Raw genomic sequence first — 13,012 nt, 5'->3', positions numbered from 1 at the left:
AATCTTAGTTCCCTGACCAGGTATCGAATCTGGGCCCTCGGCAGTGAAAATGCAGAGTCCTAACCAGTGGACTGCTAAGGAATTCCTGAAGTAGATTTTCATAATAGCAATACCATTTCATGTAAGAGGAACCTGAGGCTCTGAGATGATAATGTAATGTGCCAAGGTCTTAGAGCTAGTAAGAGGGGGAGAGGCAGAATTATAGCTCAGGTTGTCAACCATATACTGCCCTGGAAAGTTACTTGGAGAATGTGGTCATTGCTGAGCCTGTCACATTATCATGTCCTATTACTTTCCATCCTCACAAGGTTTGACTTTGTGAAATCTTTCCAGGTTATATAATTGTCAGTTGTTTAATGGCTTCATAGAACTTAGATTTTTAACTCACTACTGTCTACTGACTGATCAAGCCATTTGTTGGTCTGGACTACTGGTTCTCACCCTTGGCTCCACAGTGGAGTCACTTCAGGAGCTCTGAAAGTACTGACACCCAGCTATGTCCCATAGCTCCCAAGTTCTGTCTTAATTGGTAGCATACAGCCTGGGCATGGGGACTTTTAGAAATGTCCTATGTGATTCTAAAATGCAACCAAGGTTAAGAATCACAAGAATAGATACTTGTAAGTCCAGCCCTAAAAGATGGTGGTCATAATATAAGGTCTTCCCTAGTAAGTCCTGTTGGTGACCCCCAATGGCAAGAAATACTCTGTACACTATTTTGTGATGATGAGGACAGTTACATTACATTCATCTTTTTGTTTGGTACAATGATGCTGGTGTGTGTGTGTGTGTGTGTAGGCTTCCCTGGGTGACTGAGCACCAGCACATATGTGTGTGTATACATTTTTTTTTAATGTCCTGGGGGAGAGGAGACACTCAGAATTGGAGAGAAATAGTCAAAAAATTGAACATCTTCCTTTAAAAAGTGAGAATGGCTTTTTATTCAAGTCCATTCATTTAAAAGCTGCAGTACACTTCTATGAAATGTATATTTTGAGTTTCTTCATGTTTTAACCTTTACTGAAGGGCAAATTAAATAATGGCTGATTGAGACTCACAGGGTCTGTTCACTGACGGCTGCCTCATGGAATTACCTCATAATCATTCCTAACAACTGCGGAGCAAGCCCTCACGGGGAACCCGGCGGCCCTGTTCGTGCCTCGTCTCCCCGAAAGTACACCTTCATCACAGTGCCTGGGAAAACAGAATCACAGCCGGGACGCCACATAAATATCTCACGCCTCAGATTCTTTCCACTGTTTCTATTTGCACTGATGATGGAGCCAATGTTGTTAAAACAGCGTGAGACTGAACACTTACCCACGAGCTGAGTTCCACAAGCTGTCTGTACCGGCTGGTACATCATTCCAGTCAGAATAATGAAATTATTAAACATCAGAGAGGTTTACAAGATTTTTCTGCGCTATCAAAGGTCACACATATTTCTTAGAGGCTGTAAGAGAGAAGTGGAGTATGTACATAAAATAGCAGAGATGTTGGGCAGGTTTATGTCTGCACTGAGGTGGCTCCCCCTTCTCCTTTCTTAGGCATGACTGTCAAAGGAGTGCAGGCATTGCTCTGTGCTCTGACTTGTGCAAAGGAAATGTATGTCCTAGAATGGAACATGGGAGATTTATGGGATGTTAACGTGTCAAGTCTTCGTAACCTCTCAAAAAGGCCACTTGTGAAGTCAGACTGTCATCAGTCACAGAAACCAGTGCATCCGTCTTCTGAGAAATCCCTCAGAAACATCTTCCAGAAAGATTATGAAAGATGAAAAATCTCAATACAGTGAAAAGGTATTCCATGTATGTGAATTTTTGCTGCTTCTGGCAACTTCTGAGCTCTGCCTTAATTGAGAAATGACAGAATGATACATGCATAGAATCTATTGAAGAAAATACTAAAATTGATTAAAGGCAGCTGTTTAAGGGTCGATGATTGCATATTTATGAAACTCACCCATCAAAATGGGGCCACACTAAGCGCATTTGTTAAAACACACTCCTGCAACAGCAAGGGGCAGACAGGCTCAGTTTGCTAAAGTTAGATAAAACTTCCTAAGATCAGCCCAGCAAACCAGCCTGACTCTAATATTATAGAAAAGTGGTTTATAATGTCACCAAAGGCAAGTCTATACAGTGTTGAAAGATATAGATGGAAAAGAATCTAATTAGAATCTAATCAAATGTTAGGTCTAATGGTTGACTGGAGATTTTGGTCGTTGGCATCCTTTGTGTGTCAGACACAATCAGTGTTCAAAGTTGGGGACATGTTTTGTTGTTACATAGTAAATGAAATTGAAATCTCAGCTCATATGGACTGCTTTAACTGAATCAAATCACCTTTGACTAATTGCACCAATTGTATAGGTAACAGAATGTAAGAACCCAGAGAAGGTGCAGTGCAGGTCCTCTTTGACCCTGTGTTGCTTGATTGAATTCTCTCAAATTTTGCACAGTTGCTTACATTTCCCCATTAATCCTATGCATCACAGGCCCAAACAGTAAATATCTTCATGGCATAGCAAAAAAGCATTATGAAAAGAATAGTGATTAAGAATGGATGAAAACAACAGACAAAAAGTTGAAGAGCTTTCACGTTCTGTGTCTTGTCCTTCTAGTCCATGCAATGGGCTGGGAAATCAGTCCCCATCTGAGCTCTAGTGGACCAGGCCACTTACTTATCTCTGAGTCATTCACTGAAAGAAGAGTTCATGCAGCATATCATCCCATCACACTGTAGAAATTTTTATTTAATTTTTTTAATATTTTTATTTTTACTTTATTTTATTTGACAATACTGTATTGGCCACTTGATGCAGAGAGCTGATTCACTAGAAAAGACCCTGATTCTGTGAAAGATTGAGGGCAGGAGGAAAAGGGGATGACAGAGGATGAGATGGTTGAATGGTGTCATCAACTCAATGGACATGAGTTTGAGCAAACTCCAGGAGATAGTGAAGGACTGGAAAGCCTAGCATGCTGCAGTCCCTGGGGTCACAAAGAATTGGATGCGACTGAGTGACTGACTAAATAGCAAACAACAATACCTGAATGACCTAGTCCTTTTCCCTACATTCTTCAATTTAAGCCTGAGTTTTGCAGTAAGGAGCTTATAATCTGAGCCACAATGAGCTCCATGCCTTGTGTTTGCTGATTGTATAGAGCTTCTTCTCCATCTTTGGCTGCAAAGAACATAATCAATCTGATTTTGGTGTTGGCTGTCTGGTAATGTCCATGTGTAGAGTCATCTCTTGGATTGTTGAAAAAGGCTGTTTGTATGAACAGTGTTTTCTCTTGACAAAACTGTTAGCCTTTGTTCTGCTTTATTTTGTACTCAAAGATCAAACTTGCCTGTTGTCCAGGTATCTCTTGATTTTCTACTTTTGCATTCCCAAGGACATTTTTTTTTGGTAGTTCTAGAAGGTCTTGTAGGTCTTCATAGGACTGGTCAACTTCAGCTTCTTTGGCATCATAGTTGGGGCACAGACTTGGATTACTGTGATGTTGAATGATTTGCTTGGAACAAACCAAGATCATCCTGTCATTTTGAGATGCACGCAAGTGCTGCATTTCAGACTGCATTGTTGGCTATTAGTCTCTTCCATTTCTTCTAAGGAATTCTTACCCACAGTAGTAGGTATAATGGCCATCTGAATTAAGTTTGTCCATTCCTATCCATTTTAGTTCCTAAAGATGTTGGTGTTCATTTTTGCTCTCCGCTGCTTGACCACATCCAATTTACCTTGATTCACAGGACCTAGCATTCCAGGTTTCTATGAAATATTGTTCTTTACTGCAACGGACTTTACTTTCACCACCACACACATGCACAACTGAGTGTCATTTCTCCTTTGGCCCAGTTGCTCCATTCTTTCTGGAGCTGTTAGTAATTGCCCTCCACTTTTCCCCAGTAGCATATTGGACACCTTCTGACCTGGGGGACTCATCTTCCAGTGTCATATCTTTTTGCCTTTTCATACTGTCCATGGGCTTCTCAATGTAGAATACTGGAGTGAGTTGCCATTTCCTCCTCCAGTGGACCACATTTGTCAGAACTCTCCACTATGACGTGTCCATCTGGGTGGCCCTGCACAGCATAGCTCATGGTTTCATTGAGTTACACAAGCCCCTTTGCCATGACAAGGCTGTGGTCCAAGATGGGGATATAGATATAGGGCTTATAAATAAATTTACATCATCTGAGGATATGTGTTAGCATTTTTATGGATAGGTGTGTACAATCAAAATGTTTGGAGATCACTTAAAGAAAGCAACAGATGACCAGGAATCAGTGTGCAGAATAAGAAGAGCCCAGACTTTCTTTTCACCTTTGGTCTTTCACAGCCCAGGTTAAACTGCTCTCTGGTAAGCAGGGAAGCTTTATTCTCTGATAACTTTGACCGAGACTTAAATTGTTCATATCCCTGATAACTGATAACATTCCCTGTCTGATACGGTATTTGACTGTTTTAGTAACACTGCCCTTTATTGCTTTCTGGTGTTTTCATCTGCAATGGTCTTGTCTTTCCAAGTAGACATAGGTTGTTCTAGAGCTAAACTGAATCTAGTACCTTTTTTTTCTGACATAGTGCTGGAAAAATAGGGAGTATCCCATGGAAATTTCTGGACTAAACCCTCTTTACTCTTTAAGGTGTGGTCAAAGGACCCGCAGCATCAGCATCACCTGGGAGCTTCAAGAGCGCAAACCAATCTGCACTGTCCTTTCACCCTTGCACGCTTCTCTCATTTCTCCAGTGTTTCTCAAATTTTAATGTGTGTGAACCACCTGATGGGTGGGAGGATCTTGTTAAAATGCAGATTGTGACTCAGTAGTTCTCAGTGAGACCCAAGATTCTGATTTTAACAAGTTCTCAGGCGCCTGTGGTCTGGGACCCACACATTCAGGTTGAAGGCCCTAGAACTGTACTGTCCAATATGGTAGCCCCAGGCACATGGAGCTGTGGAGCCCTGGATACATGGGATTTTGAAGCTTAATGTGGAAGGAAGAATGGAAAATATCTCATTACTAATTTAAAAATATTGATTATATGTTGCAATGATGATATCTCAGATAGGTTAGGTTGAATAAAATGTTGTGTCACATTTAACTTATCTCTTTTTTCCATTAAAAAATTTAATTTGTTTTTTTATTTGGCTGTGCCTTGTCTTAGTTGCAGCATGTGGGATCTAGTTCCCTGACCAGGGATTGAACCCAGGCCCCCTGCTTTGAAAGCACAGAATCTTAACAATTGGACCACGAGGGAAGCCCTCTTTTTTATATTTTTAATGAAGCTACTAGAAAACCTGAAAGTACATATGCAACTCATATTTCTACTGGAGAGTGCTGCTCTGGAAGACTCCCCTTGTGCTCTTACACACAGTTATCCATTGAGCGTCCACCTCCAGTTTATTCTGCTATGGTGGCACCAGTATAGGGGGAGCTGAAAGAAAATTTGTAATGATAAATTACAAGACCATCATCAGAGAGGTGTTTTTCCTCAGAAAAGTATATACTCTAGCAAAGCTGTTTGTTACTCAACATTTTGAGATTTTGTCAGCATTTAGGATTTCTGTATATATGTGTGATTCATAACATAGGCCTCCTCCTACATGAATGAATATGCATATAAAGTATTAGAGTAACCGTCTGTGATTAGCTTCTTGACAAATACAGATTATGGATGAGAATGCTGTTATATCCACAGTATAACGTAATTGTCCTCCAGTTCTTGGATGGTCTCCATTTTTTCAGTTCTTTTTTTCACATTTCAGTTTTTTAGTTTCTTTTGAAATGTCTTCATGCCCAGTGATTCTTTCCTTGGCTGTGTCATGAACCCTACTAATCAACCCACTAAAGGTATTTTAAATTTTTGTTACAGTGTTTTTGATTTCTAGCATTTTTTGATTCTTTCTTAGAATTTCCATCTCTGTGCTTACATTATCTGTCTGTTCTTGAATGTTGCCTCCTTTTCCCATTAGAGTGCCTAGTGCATTAATCATAGTAATTTTAAACTCCTGGTCTGACAATTCTAACATCATTCTCATATCTGAGTCTATATCTGATGCTTATTCTGTTTCTTCAAATTGTTTTTTGCCTTTTACTGTGCCTTGTTTTTTTGAATGCTGAATATGATGTATTGGGTAAAAGTAACCGAGGAGGTAAACAGAGCTTGACACAGTGGCACGGTGTGAGGGGAGAGGAAATGTTTTGCAGTTTTATGATTCGGTCTCATTCTCTAAGTAAGCCTGCTGCCCTGGACTGTGAACTTCACCAGTCCATCTTAGTTACCCACTCCCACCCCGGTCTCTTTAGGTGAGATAGGAAGGCCAGAGAGGCCTAGATTTGCTTGGCCCTCTCCCCTCAGGCCAGTTAAACCCTGGTAAAGTGATTTCTGATAAAATTATTTCTTTTAAGGACAAGCCTTAAGAGCAGAGTGCTCTGGTGTATTTCAAAATGCCTACTTTTCTCCTCCTCTTGTTGGAAGGACCAGGAGATTTTCTTCATCATGAGAACCTGCTAGGGCTCCTGGAAGTAAAACCCAGAAAAGTGTAGGAAGCCCATAAGGCTTGGCCCCTGGGAGTTGTTAATTCTCAAACTTGTCCACACCGAACCTGCAGCAGTTCAGCATTTACAGTTCAGGTTTTCCTACTCCACAGGGTTCCCTCGGAGATTCTGCTCATGAGTGTATGCTCTGGTGCATTTTGTAATTGTCTATATTTGCCTGTCTGCCTCTCCAGTTTTAGGGGGAAGCAGCTTGCCCTCTGACTGCAGTTCTTTGGTGGATATAAGAGAAGCCATTTTCAGTTTATTAAATTTTTTCTTGTTGTGTGGATGGGAATGATGACTTCCAAATGCCTTACATGCCAGACTAGAAACCAGAAGTTACCAAAATGTATTGTATAGCTAGGAAGGACCCAGGTATAATTTGCAGAGTAAAGCACAAGTTTTGCCAAGGTGAAATGTTGGCTGTGATAAGAAGATCAATGTGAGATTAGTGATTTTGATTCAAGAGTGAATTTTTCATTTGTTAGTCATTATTCTTAAAATTGGTGAACACATATACCGTTTTTTATATTATTTACAGTTATAGTCCATGTTAGAACTATGAATAGCTAGTGTGTTTTTAAATTAACTAAACATCTTGATTTTGATGTTCGTTTTTCTTCAAAACCGTCTGCTGTTCAAGGGGATCTTGTGTTCATTGTAAGTGGCAGGATTGAATATGGTATTGCAAAACATTTTAGATGTTCTTTTTTAAGGCTTTGTAGTCTTGTGCATGCGCGCGCGCGCGTGTGTGTGTGTGTATTGTGTTGAGGGGGAGGAAGATGGAGGGTAGTGGGTAATCATAGGTTTTGGATTTTTTTCAAGTTGCCATACATCTAGAATTTTGGTTGGTGCTAGTGCTGGCAACCAAGCTGTTTTTTTCATCTTGAAAGAGTAAATCTCCTAGTATGATATTGGGCAAGTCATTCATTCTATTTATGTGTCAGTTTTTTAAATTTATACAGTGGAATTAATAACTACCTACCTGTTCATATAGTTGTGAACATGAAATGGGTAAATTTGTGTACAACACTTAAAACTATGCTTAGCAGATAGTGAGTGCTATGTGTGAGCTCTTATTTTTGTTCTTTTTGAGTTTTGAAAAATGTATTCCTAAAATCCTCCTAGGTATGGCAGGAAGGATCAGGCTCATGGACAGGCTCACTTAGTTCCACTGTTCCTCTGCTGTGTGCCCACCTTAGTGTGTCGGTTATAGGGCTGGTGCTACATATAGGTCCATTTATCCTTTCACTCACTCTCTCATTCAGTAAATACATATGGAGTAGCTATTCTGTATCATATACTAGAGTAGACTCTGGGAAGATGATAGTAAACCAGACACTGCTGAACCCTCAGAAAGAGAACTGGAGAGGCCAACTGATTGACAGATACTTAAGATGCACTGTGATATGGCCTCTGTATGGGTAGGTGTGGGAACAGTGGTGGCTCCAGAGTTTGTGTATAAATGGCAATCTTATTAGAAAGGGAAGGGGCCAGACACTCGTTTTAAAATTGTGTTAGCATTGCAAGCCTATCATGTCAGTAGCTGGAGAGCGGCTGATAGATGCTTCCTAGCGAAAGTGGTGGATAAAATGAGACATGAAAATATGAGTAGGAGACATCTAGGCAGGGAGGTGAAAGTCACTCAGTCGTGTCCGACTCTTTGTGACACCATGGACTGTACAGTCCATGGAATTCTCCAGGCCAGAATACTGGAGTAGGTAGCCTCTCCCTTCTCCAGGGGATCTTCCCAAGTCAGGGATCAAACCCGCACTGTGGATGGATTCTTTACCAGCTGAGCCACAAGGGAATCCCAAGAATACTGGAGTGGGTAGTCTATCCCTTCTCCAGCTGATCTTCCTGACCCAGGAATTTGAACCAGGGTCTCCTGCATTGCAGGCAGGAGAGCTATCAGGGAAGGCAGGGAAGGGGATTTGCCAACTATGTACAGTTTAGTTATCTATACCATATAGCTCACTACCCCAACACTTAGGAGTGTAAAATATTAATCTTTTTAAAAGATTTATTTATTTGTCACTGTGCACAGTCTTCGTTGCTATGCATGGGCCTTCTCCAGTTGCAAAGAGCAAGCGCTGCTATCTAGATGCAGTGTGTGGGCTTCCTGGGCTCTAGAGCCCAGGCTCAGTAGTTGTGGTGCCTGGGCCCAGCTGCTCCGTGGCGTGTGGGATCTTCCTGGATCAGGGATGGAACCTGTGTCCCCTGTATTGGCAGGTAAATTCTTATCCACTGTGCCACCAGGGAAGCTACAGCATTTTTTTTAAATGGTCATGGATTCAGTGGGTCAGCAGCTGAGGTGGGGCATGATGGAAAGGGATTATTTTTGTTCTACGATTTCTGCTTTTTCATCTGGGAAGATCTCATTGGCTGGGTGACTTGTCAGTTGGTGGCTGGAATCACCTAGAGGCTTTTCCCCTCACATGTCTAGGGTAACTCAGTAGCTGGGCTAAGAAAGACTGTTGACCATAGGACCTGCACATGGCTTGGACTTCTTACAGAGAGCATCACATCCAAAAAGGGAGAAGCTACAATGCTTCTTATAAATTGGCCCTTGGAAGTCACACAGATGCCTTGGTGGCCATGTTTGGAAAGTTCAGTTTATCATACTATACTAACAGAGCCTGGTGTGTTTGGGAAAACAGTAAGTTCACTCTGATTGGAACATAATATTCCCTGGACAACTTTATTTTTCTCCTTTTCTAGGAACTGTATTCTACAGAAGGACATTCTTTTGATTCTCTAATAGACAGCCTGTTAGATTGGAGAGTCCATGGGCTATTGAATCAACAAGGCCTGGTTCACTTAGTTTCTTTTTTTCTGTATTCATTGTACAGATTTAAGAGAGAAATAATTTTATTATAAATAAAAGCCATATAACATATTATATATTGGGTAGATTTTTGCATTCCCTTTTGTTAATTTTTGAAGCAGTGAACATTTAATCTTTCTCTCTAAAACACAATAAAAATAAAGTTATTGTTTCCTTTGGGAGCTTTGATTGATTTTTTTTGTTTTTTTACTTTCCGAGTGTTCATGGTCCTCACAGGAATATTCTCTATTTTACCTCTGGTGCTTCAAAATGGATGAATGTGTAGATATTCTGGTGAATATAGTTTTCACTTTTATATCTTTTTTATTTTTCAGTTCTTGAAAAATGGTATTAATATACTATTCTTATGGTGTGGCTATATTTCTTCAAAATGTTTTGTGGAACTCTTCCCTTCTAATTCTGATAAACTAAAAAACCTGCCCTTTGAACAGTGAAAGAAAGAAATATTTTCTTTCAATGGCTGTTGAGTTAAATAAGTTCTTCTAGGCCTAGTATAAAACCTCAGAGGACTTGGAATAGGGCAGATCTCTCTGACCTAGAACATGGACGGCTGAGTTAGAAATATTTTGAATCCTTTTTATTGTGCAATGTTTTGGAATTTATTATTTTCATTGGTCGTCTTTATATATATTATCCTTACTTCTGCAAAACACTGTTCAAATGCAAGACTCTGAATGTCATGATATTCATCTTATTCTTTTATATGAAGAAGTAGTTAATTTTAACCTGACTCTGCACTTTTAATTCTATAATGTATAACCCTGTACCTTTCATAGTAACTCATCACTTGAGGTAGAAGCCAATAACATTGCTGAATGCTCTCCATGACCCAGATTCACCCCAGTCATTCACCATATTTGTGACCTCTACCTCCTAAATTTCTTTCAAATACATTATTTCCTACTATACGCATGTGTTTTCTCTCTTTCTCTGTCTATTTTTCTGTCTCTCAGCATCTCTTCCCATAGTCATGGGAAGAACAAGGCTTTTGGAACCACAGATTGAGTCCTGGGCTTAGTCTCAGCTCTAACACTGTGACCTGAGGTGAGCTTGTCAAACTGATTCTCAAGTCTGTGTCTGTAAGTTGCAGATGGCAGTGTCTGCCTTGTAGTATTTTGTGATAGTTAAATGAGCTAGGAGTTACAAAGCATCTGGGACATAGTGGCCCCATCCTTGATTATAAATGTTGGCTCCCCTCTTACATCCTCATCCTTTCTCTCCATAACTATTCCACTGAACTCCAATCAGGATTGCTGCCTTGTTAATTTCTTTTGTCTGTAATTAAGCACAGACCTCTCATGACATTTAAAACCTTTCATGATTTAGCAGCTGTAAGGGTTAAGGCAGTTGCTTAAAACAACCTTTTAATTTTATATCTCGCAATTCTGCGAGTTGGACGGTTCTCCGGCTGGTTTCTTTGGGGACCTCTAAAGTCAGACAGCAACTGAGGCTGCTGTATCCATGATGACTGAATTCGTATATCTGTCACCTTGCCTTGGACAGTTGTGTTCAGCAGGGACACTAGGGACCCAGGACTCTATGATCTCTCTCTCTCCACCTGGTTTTTCTTTGCGATGTCTGCAGCATGGTGACCAGACCTCTTATGTGATAGTGCAGGTCTCTGTAAATTATAAAACAGAAGCAGTCAGGTCTTCTTAGAGCTGACGTGTGGAACTACACAGGTCACTTCTACTGCATTTTACTGGATACAAAAGAGCCCCAAGGCTAGTCCAAATTTACTGTGGGAGAAGATGACACAAGAGACTGTTTAGGGGGAGGCCAGGTGCATTGAGGCGCCAGTTACCAAGCAACAAATTCCTTTTATTCTTTTAAATTTTTATCTTCTACATTTCTTGCCAGTGTACTCTGTACTCCAAGTATACAAAGGCTCTCAGATAGCTGGGGTATGTACATGTAAGAGGTAGGCAATAGGGTACACTGCTTTGCAGATGCTACTCCCATCGTCTGAAATGCCTTTTCTTACATAGATGCAAAACTTCTCCATTTGTGCGTGTGTGCTACATCGTTTCAGTTGTTTCTGACTCTTTTTGACCCCATGGACCATAGCCCGCCAGGCTCTTCTGTCCATGGGATTCTCCAGTTAAGAGTACTGGAGTGGGATGCCGTTTCTTCCTCCAGGGGATCTTCCCAACCCAGGGATCAAACCCGTGCCTCTTATGTCTGCTGCACTGGCAGGCGGGTTCTTTACTACTGGCGCCATCTGTGAAGCCCCAAAACTTCTCCAGAACTAAAATGTTTACCTTGTCTGTGAGGTCTTCCTTAACTCACATGGAGAGTCCTTCCTATTGCGTTATCTGGATATATTTTATATTAACCTTACGGCATTTGTCAGCTTGTTGGAGTCTGTCTCTCAAATTGTATTTGAGCCTCTCAAGGGCACAGGTCTATCTTTTTTCCTGACTGATACCCAGTGTTTTAGTTTGGATTCTTCCAGAAACAGACTTGAGACAAGGCTTTGAATGCAAGTAGGTTCTTTGGAAGGTTATTCCGAGAAGCTCAATGAGTGAGTGGGAAGAAGGCAGGCAATGGAGAATGTATTAATGAGCAGGTTACTCTTGCAGGCTCCTGGGGCTGACCTCACTGGGGACTTGTGGGATGCTTTACAGAACTCTTGTCAGACCTGTCTCACTCGAGGGTGAGGATGTTGGTATGTTTATCTACCAACTCCCATCCTTCATTGATTGAGGGCTTTCAACTCTTGGTGTTTGGACTTGCACTGTAGTTGAGCTTAGCCCAAGAATATCCTCAGGTGCAAAATCAGGTAGTTGCCAAAAAAAGGCATGAGTGTGCAAGGGCATGGGAGGATCTAAGGAGGGGGTCAGTGGGACATCTAGAGCTTCTGCAACAGGCAATCTGAAAAACTGCATGTAACCAAGAAACACAGGTTGAATGACATCCATGAACGAGCGAGGGAAGCTCGTAGGAGTTGTTTTGGTGAGACTCAAATCAAGAAGAATTAAAGTACCTTTTCTTACATATATTTTGTTTGAGGACACATCTTTGAAAATCAGAACTTGCAGTGTCCACTAGTGTACTCAGTATTCTTATTTTCCCTCCCTGGAATACTTTCAGCTTTCCTGAAAGGCTAAAATATCCCACGCCACATTATCAGGGTATTAATACACAGCAGTAGCTGGTGTCTTGCTTTGGAATGCATTACATCTGAGATGGGATCCTTCCACTCTAGAGGAAGGGGCTTGAGGGATTTGGACAGGTTACACTGGAGGAAGATTGGTGAAAGGTCTTGGCACAAGTTGCAGTAACACATGTACTGAGACATCAGTTCATGTTACTTGTAATTTATTATTTTTAAAAAATTTATTTATTTTAATTGAAGGATAATTACTTTACAATATTGTGATGGCTTTTGCCATACATCAACATGAATTGGCTATAGGCATACATGTGTCCCCCCGCCTCATCTTGAATCCCCCCTCCCACCTCCCTCCCCACCCCATCCCTCCAAGGTTGTTACAGAGCATTTTTATTTCTATATTTAGTTCAGTCATTGACAGACTTCTGCCAAGATTCTACTCCATTTTATTTTTACTTTTTTATAGTCATTTCCTCATTTCCTTCAGGCCACTTGTGTCC

Source organism: Capra hircus (assembly GCF_001704415.2).
Source record: "Capra hircus breed San Clemente chromosome X unlocalized genomic scaffold, ASM170441v1, whole genome shotgun sequence".
NCBI lineage: Eukaryota > Metazoa > Chordata > Mammalia > Artiodactyla > Bovidae > Capra > Capra hircus.
This window is presented reverse-complemented; position numbering follows the sequence as displayed.